At 36.2% G+C, this 14,721-nt stretch overlaps 1 pseudogene across 1 annotated transcript in view; it reads right to left on the bottom strand.

Annotated features, from left to right (window-relative positions):
* The window catches only part of LOC105553537, a 55,043-nt pseudogene that overhangs the window by 36,174 nt on the left and 4,148 nt on the right, over window positions 1–14,721 (bottom strand). Inside the window, exons 2-3 of the transcript XR_001008171.1 lie at window positions 12,150–12,276; window positions 11,573–11,668 (exon numbers count right to left, since the gene is read on the bottom strand). The product of XR_001008171.1 is annotated as a zinc finger protein 726-like (transcript). The remainder of the gene's footprint in view (window positions 1–11,572; window positions 11,669–12,149; window positions 12,277–14,721) is intronic.

Genomic DNA, 14,721 nt, shown 5'->3' with positions numbered 1-14,721 from the left:
TAGCAGCATTGTTACTGTAAGCTAATAGGTGAAAGCAATGCAAATTTCTTTCACTAAATAATTCAGTAGATATAATTTGAAATATAAAAATTCTGTGGCCAGGCACAGCGGCTCATACCTGTAATCCCAGCACTATGTGAGGCTGAGGCAGGCAGATCACCTGAGATCAGGAGATCGAGGCCAGCCTGACCAACGTGGAGAAACACCATCTCTACTAAAAATACAAAATAAGCCGGGTGTGGAGGCACATGCCTGTAATCCCAGGTACTTGGAGGGCTGAGGCAGTAGAATCGCTTGAACCTGGGATGCAGAGGTTGCGGTGAGCCGAGATTGTGCCATTGCACTCACTGCAGCCTGGGCAACAAGAGTGAAACTCTGTCTAAAAAAAAAAAAAAACAAATTCTAGAATATAACTCAGTATTCAAAAAGCAGGAAATATTCTATGAACTATAAATATAAATCTTGACGGCATTATGCAAAATGAAATGAGCCAGCCACAAAAAGACAGAGATTGCATGAGATATATGAAGGAGTTACACTCTTAGAAACAAAGAACAGAGTGGTTTTTGCAAAGTGCCATAAAACAGAAAAAACTGGGGCCAGGCATGGTGGCTCACATCTGTAATCCCAGCACTTTGGGAGGCCGAGGCGGGTGTATCACCTAAGGTCAGGGGTTTGAAACCAGCCTGGCCAACATGGCGAAACCCCAGGTCTACTAAAAATGTAAAAATTAGCCAAGCATGGCAGTGGGCACCTGTAATCCCAGCTACTCAGAACGCTGAGGCACTAAAATTGCTTGAACATGGGAGGTGGAGGTTGCAGTGAGCTGAGATCGCACCATTGCACTCCAGCAAGGGTTGACAGAGCAAGACTCCATCTCAAAAAAGAAAAAAAGAAGGAAAAATTGGTAGTTGTTTAATATGTATGAAGATTTAGCTTTGCAAGAGAAAAACATTTTAGCAATATGTTGCATGACAATGTCAAGGTAACTAATATGACTAAACTGAATATTTAAAATATTTTGTGGTAAATTTTGTTGTGTTTTTTGGACAAGTAAAAATAAACAAAAATACCTAAAAGAGATACAGAATTATGATTGTTTTAAATTATATTCAAATCCAAGTGTTTCTACCTCACAAAAATTATATAGATTCACAAATAAATAGGATGTTGAAATTACAAGAATTTTATGACTTCTCATCTACACAGGATTAGAAAAACATTCACAACAAACTTACACAACAAATATACATGTTATTAAAAAAATACAAGGATAACATTTATACAGGCAAACAAACATAGAGATAATTCTATTAGAAAAAGACATATGGCTAATTCATATATGATTTTGCTCCACAATGTCTTAAATTGTATAAAGTTAAATATTGGCATGTACAATTATAATATATACTAAAAAATCAAAACACAATTAACGGATGTGTGATGGCATACCCTAAAATATGTAACATAAAAATATAAAATTCCAAAACAAAATTAAAACATGGAATGTAAAAGTTATTAGATACTATCAACTGTATCAATATATTAACTAAGAAAATCTCAGAAGAAGAATATGGAAAAAAATAACATAGAGATTACTTGAAGATATAAAAGGGTGAGAACTTCCCAAATTTTGATGTAATAAAAGGAAAAAATATTTCTAACCAATAGTATTTGATTTAAAGTTATTTCTCTTTAAAAGATGAAAATAAAAAAAAACCCAAAATAAAAGATGAGGGTGTTCATCACCAGTAGCACAGTTCTACCAAAAAAAATGGTACATGTTGGCCAGGCACTGTGGCTCATGCCGGTAATTTTACAGTTTTAGGAGGCCAAGGCTGTCAGAACACTAGAGGCCAGGAGTTTCAGGTCAGCCTGAGTAATACAGTGAGACTCTACATATAGCAATAAGAATTGTTATAATGAGTCAATTTTGTTTAAAAATAAAATACTACTGGACAGCATCATAAAACCATATATAACATAAAGCTCTCTATTAAATGTAAATATACAGACAAATATAGAAACTTTTACTATCATAAAGATGATGCATATAACTCTTAAAGCTATTCTGTAGAATATTTAAAACAAAATAAAAACCTGCATGAATGTTAATAAATATACAATATGAAATAATTTTTAATATTAATGACAAACTGAAAAATATAGAGGTATAACCTTTATATTCAATCGAAGTTGTCATGAGATAGAAATATATTGTTTTAATTTTAAGATGTTTCATGTAAACTCCATTTTTAAAGATGATACGGTTTGGCCATATCCCAACCCAAGACACATCTTTAATTCCCACATGTTGTGGGAGGGACGTGGTGGAAGGTAATTGAATCATGGAGGCACGTCTCTTCTGTGCTGGTCTCATGATAGTGAATAAGTCTCATGAAATCTGAAGGCTTTATAAGGCAGAGTTTTCCTGCACAAGCTCTCTCTCACCTGCCACCAGGTGAGACATGCCTTTCACCTTCCACCATGATTGTGAGGTCTCCCCAGTCACACAAAACTGTAAGTCCAATAAACTGCTTTCTTTTCTAAATTGCCCAATCTCAGGTATGTCTTTATCAACAGCACAAAAACTGACTAATACACAAGATGATTATGAAGATAATATTTATAGAAACTATGCAAAATGAGATCTAAAAAACAATTGAAGCACATCACTACACAATTAAAATGAAATTTAAGGCAATAAACCAACATATAAAAAACTACCACTGAGGAACACGTAAAACAATAACAATAAAAGTAGTAACTTCATTTTTAATAAATAATTTTAAATATAAATTAATTAAACTACTTAATAGACACAAATGTAATCTCAGGACTTTGGGAGGTTAAGGTGGGCTCATCACTGGATCTCAGAAATTTGAGACTAGCCTCGGCAATGCGGCAAAACTCCATCTCAACCATAAATACAAAAAAACCAGCTGGGTGTGATGCTACACACTTGTAACCCAACTACCTGAGAGGCTGAAACGAGAGAATCTTCTGAGTTTGAGAGGTTGAGGCTGCTGTGAGCCATGATCACAACACTGCAAATCAGCCTGGTTGACAGAGTGGGACCGATCTCAAAAATAAATGAATAAACAAGTAAATAAATGAAATTATAAAAAGAAAAAATAAAATGCTTTAGTGGCTTAAGAAAAAGTAAACAATATGCCACCTACAAGGGACTCATTTTAGCATTGAGTTAAATAGGCTGAAAATTACATAGTGAAAAAAACCCTGTATTTTATGAAAATAGTAACTACAGTTAGGTATTGGACATGTTTTAAGTCAAGTGCTAACGTGAGACAAACATTGATAGTATATATTGGTAATATAGGTTGATTTATCACAAATATATAACTATTATATCTATCTATCTATCTATGTATCTATCTATCTGTATGTGTATGTATATCAGGGTTCCAAAATATATAAAGCAAATATTGACAAAAGTAAAGCAAGAAATACATAGCAAAACAATAATTGTAGACATCAAGACCCCATTTTCCATAATAGAAAATTCACATTAAACAAAAAATAAGAAAACAGAAAACCTAGACAACGTTATAGACTGTATCAATTATTTTGCATATAGATGAATATCGGACAGTGGATAACTTATAAAGAAATAATATTTATTTGGCTCACAATTTAGCAGACTGTAGAAAAAGTGTGTGCCAGCATCTGCTTCTGGTGAGAGTGTCACCAAACTTAGAGTCATGGTTGAAGATGAAGAGTAACTACATATTACATGATGAGAGACAAAGCAAGTATGAGATGAAGGAGCCAGGTTCTTCTAATAAATCTGCTTTCATTTGAATTAATGGAGTGTAAATATTTTGATTACTGAGAGGATGGTGCCAAGCTATTTATGAGGACTTTGCCCCCATGACCCAAACACCTCCCACCAGGTCTCACATCCAACATTAAAAATTACATTTAATCATAAGGTTTGGAGGACATGAACATCAAAACCATATTATAGACCAATTAGGTTTAACAGATGAGTACAAAACTTTCCAGTCAAAAGCAAGAGAATACACAATATTCTTATTTGCACCTGGTGTATTATGTTAGGACACATATTAAGTTTTACTAAATTTAAGAATGCCAGCTTGGTGGTGTAGCTCATGCCTATAATCCCAACACTTAGAGAGACCAAGGTGGGAGGATTACTTGGAGTCAGAAGTTTGAGGCCAGCCTGGGCAACATGGTGAGACTCTATTCCTACAAACAATCAAAGAATTACTCAGACATGGTACTTCATGTTTGTAGTCTCACTACATGAGACACTGAGGTGGAAAGATCACTTGAACCTGGTAGGCTGAGGCTGCAGTGAGCCAAAATCATGGCAGTACACTCTGGCCTGGGTGACAGAGTAAGATGCTGTCTCCTAACAAAAACCACAACAAACACAACAACAATAACAAATAAATTTAAGAAGACCAAAATTACACTTTGTGTTGTCTGACCAAAACTGAATTAAACTAGAAATTAAAAGTAAAACTAAAAAACATCCAAAAATATATGAAAATAAAACATACTCTTCAACATATGTTTGCTCAGGAATCAAAAAAACATTAATTTTTCAAAATGTCAATACAACCTACAGTGGTAGACACATTCAATATAATTTTTATGGCTGGGTGAATTGGCTCACGCCTGTAATCCTAGCACTTTGGGAGGCTGAGGTAGGTGGATTGCCTGAACTCAGGAATTCGAAACCAGCCTGGGCACCACAGTGAAACCCCATCTCTGCTAAAAATACAAAAAAATTAGCTGGGCGTGTAATCCCAGCTACACTGGAGGTTGAGAGAGAAGAATTGCTTGAACCTGGCAGGCGGAGGTTGCAGTGAGCTGAGATCTCACCACTGCACTCCAGCCTGGGCGACAGAGCAAGACTCCATCTCAAAAAATAACAATAGCAATTTTTATATAAATCCAAATAGGAGTTTTTTAAGGAAATACTGTTTAAAATGTTAAAATTTTATTATGAACTACAGCCAAACACCCATAAAAAACAACAAAGAGACACTACATTTTCTGATTTTGAAACATATTAAAAGCAACAATAACAAAAATAATGTGGTACTGACACAAAGACAGATGAAAGAACAGAATAGAGAGCCCAGAAATGAACCCTTCTGTGTAAGGCCAAATAATCTCCCACAAAACTGATATGAGCACACAACAGAAAAAAGATAATCCTTTCAAAAAATTATGTTGAAAGCTGAATATCCATACTGATAAAATGAAGGTCGATTATTGACCTATATCATATGTGAAAAATCTTTTAATTAGACATAGGAAGATTAACATTTTTTTTTTGGAGACAGAGTCTCGCTCTGTTGCCCAGGCTGGAGTGCAGTCCAGGCTGGAGTGCAGTGGCGTGGTCTCAGCTCACTGCAACCTCTGCCTCCTGGGTTCAAGTGATTCTCCCGCCTCAACCTCCCAAGTTGCTGGGATTACATGCACACCACCACGCTCGGCTAATTTTTTTGTATTTTTAGTAGAGACGGGGTTTCACCATGTTGGCCAGGATTGTCCCGAACTCCTGTCTTATGATCTGCCCACCTCAGTCTCTCAAAGCGCTGGGATTACAGGCATGAGCCACCACGCCTGACTGGATAACTTCTTAATCTCTTTAAAATATATAGGGAAAACACGACATTAGTCTTGGCACCATTTTCTTTGATACAAAATTAAATGCATGAGCATCAAAGAAAAAACCAAAAAATTTAACTACACTACACTTCAACATTTCTGCACATATAAATATTTAAAAGAGGGATAATGCCTCCTAGAAAATGGGTGAAAATATTTACAAATTACCTGTGATAGGAGTCAATATTCAAAAACTACAAACAACTCTTAAAACTGAACAATAGCTGGGTGCGGTGGCTCACACCTGTAATCCCAGCACATTGAAAGGCAGGGGCAAGCGGATCACGAGGTCAGGTGTTTCAGGCCGTCCTGACCAACATTGTGAAACTCCGTCTCTACTAAAAACATAAAAATTAGCCAGGCGTGGTGGCACGCACCTGTTATTTCAGCTACTCATGAGGCTGAGGCGGGAGAATCGCTTGAATTCGGAAGGCGGGAGTTGCAGGGAGCGGAGATCTCACCATTGCACTTCAGCCTGGGCGACAGAGCAAGACTTCGTCTCCCAAAAAAAAAAACTGAACAATAAAGTTGAATAACTTTATTTAGAAATAGACAAATTGAAATAAATTTTCATCAAAACATTTGAAAGGACACTCAAAACTAATTTCTAGAGAAATGCATAAACATCATAATGAAAAACAAAATCCCCTCACACTCATTTAAATTGCCTGTAACAATTTTTTGAAAACACCAAATCTGTTGATGATGCAATAAAAATGAAACCCTTGGCCGGGCGTGGTGGCTCAAGCCTGTAATCCCAGCACTTTGGGAGGCCGAGGTGGGAGAATTCCGAGGTCAGGAGTTTGAGACCAGCTTGACCAACATGGTGAAACCCTGTCTCTACTAAAAATACAAAAGTTGGGTTGATTGTCGGTGGAAAACAAGGATACACCCATTATTTTATAATATTATAAATGTACTTCAAATAATTAATAAATTATTAAATCCAGTGATTCCATTTATGTTTCTATATCTAAAATATCTAACATAGGACCTTGAAGACATATTTGATACAATGGAATATTATTCAGCCTTGAAAAAAAATCTTGTCACATTTAAAGATACACTCTGAGAATATTATGCCAACTGAAATAAACCATTAATGAAATGATAGATGTTATGATTTCACTTATATGAAATACATAAGATAGTCACACTTGTAAAAACAGAAAGTGGAAGGGTGTTTCTCAAGGGCTAAAGATGGTACAAAATGGGTAAATGTTATTTAATGGATACTGAGTTTTAGCTTTACAAGATGTAAAATTTCAAGAAGTCTTTTGCATAACAATGTGAATATACATGACATGCCTGAAATAAAAATATATATATATATTTATATTTAAGACAGGGTCTTAATCTGTCACCCAAGTTTGAGTACAATGGGACAGTTATGGCTCACTGCAGCCTCACGCTCCCAGGGTCAAGTAATCCTGACCCTCAAACTCTCAAGTAGCTGGGACCACAGGTGCACACCACCATGCCTTGCTATTTCTTAGAAAAAAATATTTGTAGAGAGAGTGTCTCCATATTTTATCCAGGTTGGTCTCAATCTTTTGGGCTCAAGCAATCCTCCTGTCGTGGCCTCTCAGATTCCTGGTTTTACAGATGTGAGCCACCACCATGCCTGGCTGACATGTACATTTAAATAGATTGAAGAAGCTAAATTATATGTTATGTGTTTTTAAGACAATAATTTTTTTAAAAACTGGCAACAATACAGGATTACAAATCTTTTTTAAAAATTACCTTCAAATCACAAAAGAATTATTCTCACACAAAGGAAATACATATTCATCATTAAACACATGGTGAAAATAAGGCTATTTCCAAGGCTACTCCCTTAGACAAGATAAAACCAACATTGAAAATGAGCTAAGAGGCCAGGCAAAGTGGCTCATGCCTGTAATTCCAGCACTTTCAGAGGTCAAAGTGGGCATTTCGCCTGAGGTTAGGAGTTCGAGACCAGACTGAGCAACATGGAGAAATACCATCTCTACTAAAAAAGATATATACAAAATTGGCTGGGTGTGGTGACACATGCCTGTAATCCCAGCTACTCAGGAGACTGAGGCAGGAGAATCACTTGAACCCGGGAGGCAGAGATTACGGTGAGTTGAGATCGTGCATTACACTCCTGCCTTGGCAACAAGAGTAAAACTTCCTCTCAAAGGAAAAAAAAAAAAAAAAGAGCTAAGAAAGAATATATAAGGTATAACCAAAATTGGGGTCATATTTGTAGATATAAACACACACACATATATATAATTTGATTGTGATAGACATGGCTCATTTATCTTTTAATTAAACTCCGCATTAAATTAAAGTATACAGAACATAATATATAAGTAAAAGCAGTAGGCACAATAAACTGATGTTAGGAAACTTACACTACATTACAAAAAATACTAATATAGAACTGCAACACAATAACAGAAATGTTTACTCATTACATCTAGTTGGCAACATTTATGTACATTAACAGATAATTTGTCTAGATAACTGCAAAGTTTGACTGTAACTGTGCATTCATGGAAGGCAGGCATTTAAAATTACTGGCATGTATTGTATGGCAATAAAATTTCAGAGAAAATGCAGTACAATCATAAATAGGAGATGCTAATGAGAAACTTTTAATAGATTTAAGCATTTAAAAGAAACTAGTGTCCATTTTTATGTTTTAAACATATGCTATTTTTACACAAAATAAAACTACTGTAATCCAAGTTTAGAAGCAAAGAATAGCCTTACGTTGCTAAATTATATATATATTTAGCAGAATATGGTCAGAGCCTCATATATAAAACAAATATTTGGGGAATAAATTATGTTATTATTTAGATATAGGCTGACAAAAGTGGTTGAAAATTCTATAATTCCTTTTTGCCTGCCTGCATATTCATTATCTAATTTAATTCAGGAACAACATGTAAATTCTAGTATATTGCCCTACATGTCAGAATGTAAAATTACAGACACACTTGAAGTAGAAAACAGAATGTAAAAATTTATATGGAGAGTGACATTAATAAGATAAAAAAATAAAAGGTGACCTATTTGCTTATCCCGACAGCAAGAAAATGTGTCACCCATTCCTCACAAAAATGCTTTTATGAGAGAACGAGGCATCATGGTTCACACCTGTAATGAAAACTACATGATACATTACAGTTGAAGAATTGCTTGAGGTCAAAATATTAAGATTTGCCTGGATTATGCAGCAAGACCTCATCTAAAAGAAAAAGTGCCTTTAAGAGAGCTCTCAGATCCAGGAAAGGAGTTGTGAAACTCTGCTAAAGCCCAAGATTCAAGGTAATTCTGTTTAGAAGGCAGGCCCCCATTCGGGCTGCAAACTACATGCAAACTACTGTTTTTGGCTACAGACAAGAAAGTGCTCCACCTAACTTGGTTCCACTGAGAAATTTAAACTTAATTCTATAACCAGCCCAAACTCTTCACAGCCACAGTCTTGGGGGCCAGCAGTGGGGAGCAGGGCCGGGGGGCTGCCCTCCCAGAGGCCTGGAGGAAAACCTCCATTTATAGCCATGATGGCAGGCCTCAGACCTTGGCCTTCACTGTGGTCCCTGAAGCAGTTTCATGCCTCCAGTTCCAGCTCCCCTAGCCACAGTTCATGGCCAGTTCTGCCTATGTAGAAATCCAAAGTGACCTGGGAAAATCCTCTCCTGTACTGGGTGAAAGCCATGCTCATCCACATCCTGATATAAAAAACACCATATACAGACCTGACTGCAGAAACCTGCCCTTGGGTCTGCTCAGCAGAGCAAAGTCCTGAAGGATATTCACTCTGTCTAAAATTTAAATGAGAATTACAACTATCCAAACCCAATTTAAGCAGACAACTAAAAGTGAACTCTTGTGCAAACCCAGCAGACTTAAAACCAAGCTACAACCCCTCTTCACTACAAGCCCAGAGGGCATTCTATCACCCTGGGGGTACAACAAAAACAGATTTTTAGTTTCTGAAACCAGTTTATAAAATCCTGAAGAGGTGTTTGCTCCTTCAAATTTACAGACACCAATGCAAAACTACTGTTTCTTGCTGTCAGTGCTTCTATTTTAACATAGCACTGAAAGTATGTGAAAGAAGAAATAGTCAAAAGGAAAATTTAATCACTGAAATTGAAAACCAGTAAGTAAAACGTTGCTGTTTGTAATTATGTAATCTTATATATAAAAAAAGTACATTAAAACTTGTTTAAACTAATGAATACACTCAGTTGATTAGCAAAATATGAAATTAACATACAATTATGTTATCATTCCATACACTTAAAACCATCTCTGATAAAATAGAGGAAAAACATTCTTATTTACAATAGCAATAAAATAATCAATTTTAGAACAAATATAACCAAGGAGCTCATAAGTCTTTTAAGTGAAAGATATATCAATAAAAAAAATTAGAGAGGACACAAATAAATTTAAAACAATTTTATTTCTATTGAAAGAATAAGGATTGTGAAACTGCCATATTATCTAAGGTGATCTCTAGATTCAATAAACTCTGTATCAAAATTCCAGTTTTTTTTTCACAGTAATTAAAAATATAATCCTAAAATGTACATGAAACTACAATAAATTTTGAATAGCCAAAGCAATCTCGAGGAAAAATAACAAAGGACATTATACTTTATAATTTTAAACTATACATATATATATAGAGAGAGAGAGTCTTGCTCTGTCACCCAGGCTAGAGTGCAGTGGCACGATCTTGGCTCACTGCAACCTCCGCCTCCCAGGTTCAAGCTATTCTCCTGCCTCTGCCTTCAGAGTAGCTGGGATTACAGGCGCCCACCAGGCGCCCAGCTAATTTTTTTTATTTTTAGTATAGATGAGCTTTCACCATGTTGGCCAGGCTGGTCTCAAATTCGTGACCTCGTGATTTACCTGCCTTGGCCTCCCAAAATGCTGGGATTACAGGTGTGAGCCACCACACCCAGCCCAAACTATATTTCAAGACTATAGTAATGAAAACAGGATGCCCGTTCCAGCCAATGGAAACCGGACACAGCAGTAAAGTGAACATGTCAAGTTATAAATGACCCTGTCTCCTTTGTTCAGTGTACTCTCGTGGCAAAACTGCTGGCGAGTGTACCCTTTCTGCAGGAAGCAAAATTGGTCATATTAAATAAACAAAAAAAAAAAAGAAAGAAAAAAACAGGATGAAATGAGCAGAAAAACAAACAAACAAACAAAAAACCCAATGAAACAGAAACCACTACTCTCATGCAAAAAGAGAATTTAAAAAATAGTTTAGGCCAGGCACGGTGGCTCCCGCCTGTAATCCCAGCATTTTGGGAGGCTGAGGTGAGTGGATCACCTGAGGTCAGGAGTTTGAGACCAGCCTGGCCAACATGATGAAACTCCGTCTCTACTAGAAATACGAAAAATTAGCCAGGTGTGGTGGCGTGCACCTGCAACCCCAGTTACTCAGGAGCCTGAGGCAGGAGAATCACTTGAACCCGGGAAGCAGAGGTTGCACTGCGCCGAGATCATGCCATTGCACTCCAGCTTGGGCCACAAAAGCAAAACTCCATTAAAAAAAAAAAAAAATTAACATAGAGTGTCTCAAAATTACGCAGATATCTATCTGTCCACAAAAACAAGAAAAAGTCAGATTGCACATTCTTTTATATGCCATGAACAGTACTTTGGCTGTCACTGTAAACGTTAAGGAAGATCATTGAAGGGAAAGTAGAATTCTTTGAGATTTTATAAGCATAAGGAGAAGATGCCCCTATGTGAGAGTATAATTTTTTTTAAATTTCAGGCTTCCCAGAAACTGATTTCCTTTGGAACGCAGCTTTCCAAATCACTTTAAAGACTGGCTTTCTTCTTGACGGTAGACCTCTCATCCATGTCATCTGTTGTATTTACTCTCACCTACCTGGGGGTTCATCCACCATCTCATGTCGCTTCATATTCCAGGGCTCTTTGTCTTTCTCCAGACAGGTGATGAGGTCTGGCTTAGAGACGGCAACACCTGTTTTATTAAAAATAATTAACATGAATCTTGCTCATATTCTCCAATTACCAAGTAATGTGCAAAGTAAAAGGGATATAATAGAATATTCTAAGAAATTTATATCATATACTAATTTATAACAGAAATTTTTAAATATTTAGAGAATATTTTAATTGTGTAGGTTCTTAATTTCACTGCCTGGTACTACTGAATCAAAAATTGGTAATGGCGCTTAGATTTTAAGCTGTGAATAACAATATTTTATGCCACTAAGCTTCTGAAATTACCACTAATCTAAAGTGAAGGACACAGATCAGCACAGGAATGAGGAAAGTTCAGGTTAAGATGAAACATCTTGAAGAAATTTTTTCTAAACAGACAAATCCCCAGGATTTTCTTGAAAACAGAAATATGAAAGCATAAATTACCAGAAAACACTACGAAACAAAAATAAAAACTTTAGTTTATATTAAAAATTTTGTATTAAAGTTATCCTCACCCAGGAAAGCCAGGTTTCTGTAGTTCTCTAACATCACATTCCTATATAAATTCTTCTGTGCAGTGTCCAGGCACTGCCACTCCTCCAGAGAGAATTCTATGGCCACATCCCTAAATGTCAACAGTCCCTGGAAAACACACACAAACACAAATATTTACAAAGTGGCTATGGGCAGAATTTTTCATTTGACTCAAGGTAAAATCAGAAAGTGAACAGAACTGATTCTAACTTATAAGAAGGACTGAAATTATCCAATAAAATAATTGTCAAAACACAAACGTTTTCTAATGTATTCTCTAACTCTGAGAAAAGAGAGTGGCATAATATCCACATCAGTGTATATATGATACTTGTCTGAATGATAAAGTGTAAAAATGTACTAACATGTACATTTTTGAGTGCTGTATTTACATAATACAGAATAAGTTGTGTATATTTTTCAGATGAAAAAGACATAGCTGTTTATATTTTTCAGACAAAATAAACATGTTGAGTTAGAAGGTACCATTCAAATTTAAATGTGTACAATAAACTGGACATCTCGTTAATGCAGATTATTTTTTCAGGAGATCTGAAATAAAGTCTGAGTTACTGAATCCCTATCAAGCTCACTAGTAATGCAAATGTTTTGGCCCCAAAAGACTATTTTGTCAAATATCCAATAAGTGGAAGAGTCTGTTTTTTTTTTCAGTTTTTCTGGTCTGTAAACAAAGATGAGAGCTTTCATTTACCAACAAAAGATAATGCAAAGAATACCTAAAAAAACTGGCAGCTGCCAATTAAATGTGATGGTTTATGCACATCGGCTGCATAAAGATACTTAATGATGAAGAGAAAAATAACTCCATACAGAAAAAAATCTGTGAGAGCTTATTAAGTGAGTCATTAACATCAACTGCACCAGGACAAGTTTCTATAGTGTGCTGACGCACCCAGGACACAGCATCACTACTGAGATATTGCCCCCACGGAAGTAAATTACAGTCTGAATTTAACCATAAGAAAATATCATTTTTATGGAAAGTCCAAGATACAGCTATCTTCCATGTTCTACAATTTTTTAATAGTGATTTTAAGTAGTCTTTCTTTAGCACCCTAATAAGCAGGTATCTCCTGATAGTTTTTTCATAACTTCCTGGGTAATAAATGCCATCCTGTTTAAATGAGCATTTTCTTAATCGTGTAATGAATGCATAGATGTTGAATACTGTAAGAAATTCTTCTTCAAAAGTTTAGCTTACTTAAGTTTCTTTGCCCTTTTTTTCCTTGCTTTCAAGACGAGACGACTTCTTTACTCTCTGCGTTCCCCCTTCCCTGGTAAACAACCTTTTCCCCAGTTCTTATCTATGCAGTTCACATTCCACATCTGCTACACACTCTGTGAATTACTCCTCCCATCGCAAGGGCTACTTCCGCTGAAACTGATCTTCCTGCCTTCCCACCGATATAACCGCATTCCTGCACTTTTCAAGTTAGCCAACTGGGTTTAGCCAATCGGATGGTGCCGTCCAACTCCAGCCAACGGAGGCAGGACACAATAAGAAAGACAAGCTGCTTTAGAGGTAATAAAACTCCCCTACTTTCCTTTGTTCCTCATGGCAACCAGACCTATGACCTACAAGGGGCACCCTCCTGCAGCTTAAGCTTTAATTTCCATGTTAGAGTTATTAATTTCGTTTTTGAAACTAAAACTGTTAGAAAAACTCAGCAAAATTACTCAAGCACAGTGTTCATATAACCAAAGAACATTTTAAGGTGCTTACATTTTATACCTCAGAAAGAAAAGCAGAAGTATGTGTTCCTTTCAGGCAGTAAATGTATTATTATTTGTATTAAAAATCATGTAGTAAACAAAAAAAGGATGTAGAACAAAGATATTCACTGTCAAAATTGTATCCTGCTAAGAAAAGGAACTGAAGTTTTCAGTAATACACGTAACTCACCAATTATCTACCACATTTTTTTGGGAAATGTATTCATTGTCTACAGCGAAACTGAAGAGAGATTTTTCTTTTTTTTCTTGAGCTACCATTCTAAAAGTGAGATGGAATTCTGTATTAAATCAGCCATAAAAACGCATGCTTGAGAAAATTTCTAAACTCACTGAGAAAGATAAAGTAACAGTTTTCAACAAATAAATTATTAAATTTTTTGAAACTCACCTTTTATGCCCTTTGTAAATATTTTCTTACCTTTCAAGCCCTACTAATAAAATGCAATTTACAGTTAAAAAACTGAGGTCAGCCGAGCACAGTGGCTCATGCCTGCAATCACAGCACTTCAGGAGGCCAAGGAAGGTGAGTCACTTGAGGCCAGAAGTTTGACACCAGCCTGGCTAGCGTGGTGAAACTCCATCTCTACTAAAAATAGAAAAACTAGCTGGATATGGTGGTCCACACCTGTAATCTCAGCTCCTTGGGAGACTGAAGCATGAAGTGGGGATTTGGAGGTTTCAGTGAGCAGAGATGGCACCACTTTGCTCCAGCCTGGGTGACAGAGGGAAACTCTGCCTTAAAAAAATACATAAACCTTAGGTCAAAATAAGTGAACAAATCCTTTCAAGGCACGTCTT

This window comes from Mandrillus leucophaeus, unplaced genomic scaffold, assembly GCF_000951045.1.
Source record: "Mandrillus leucophaeus isolate KB7577 unplaced genomic scaffold, Mleu.le_1.0 Scaffold1168, whole genome shotgun sequence".
NCBI lineage: Eukaryota > Metazoa > Chordata > Mammalia > Primates > Cercopithecidae > Mandrillus > Mandrillus leucophaeus.
This window is presented reverse-complemented; position numbering and strand designations above follow the sequence as displayed.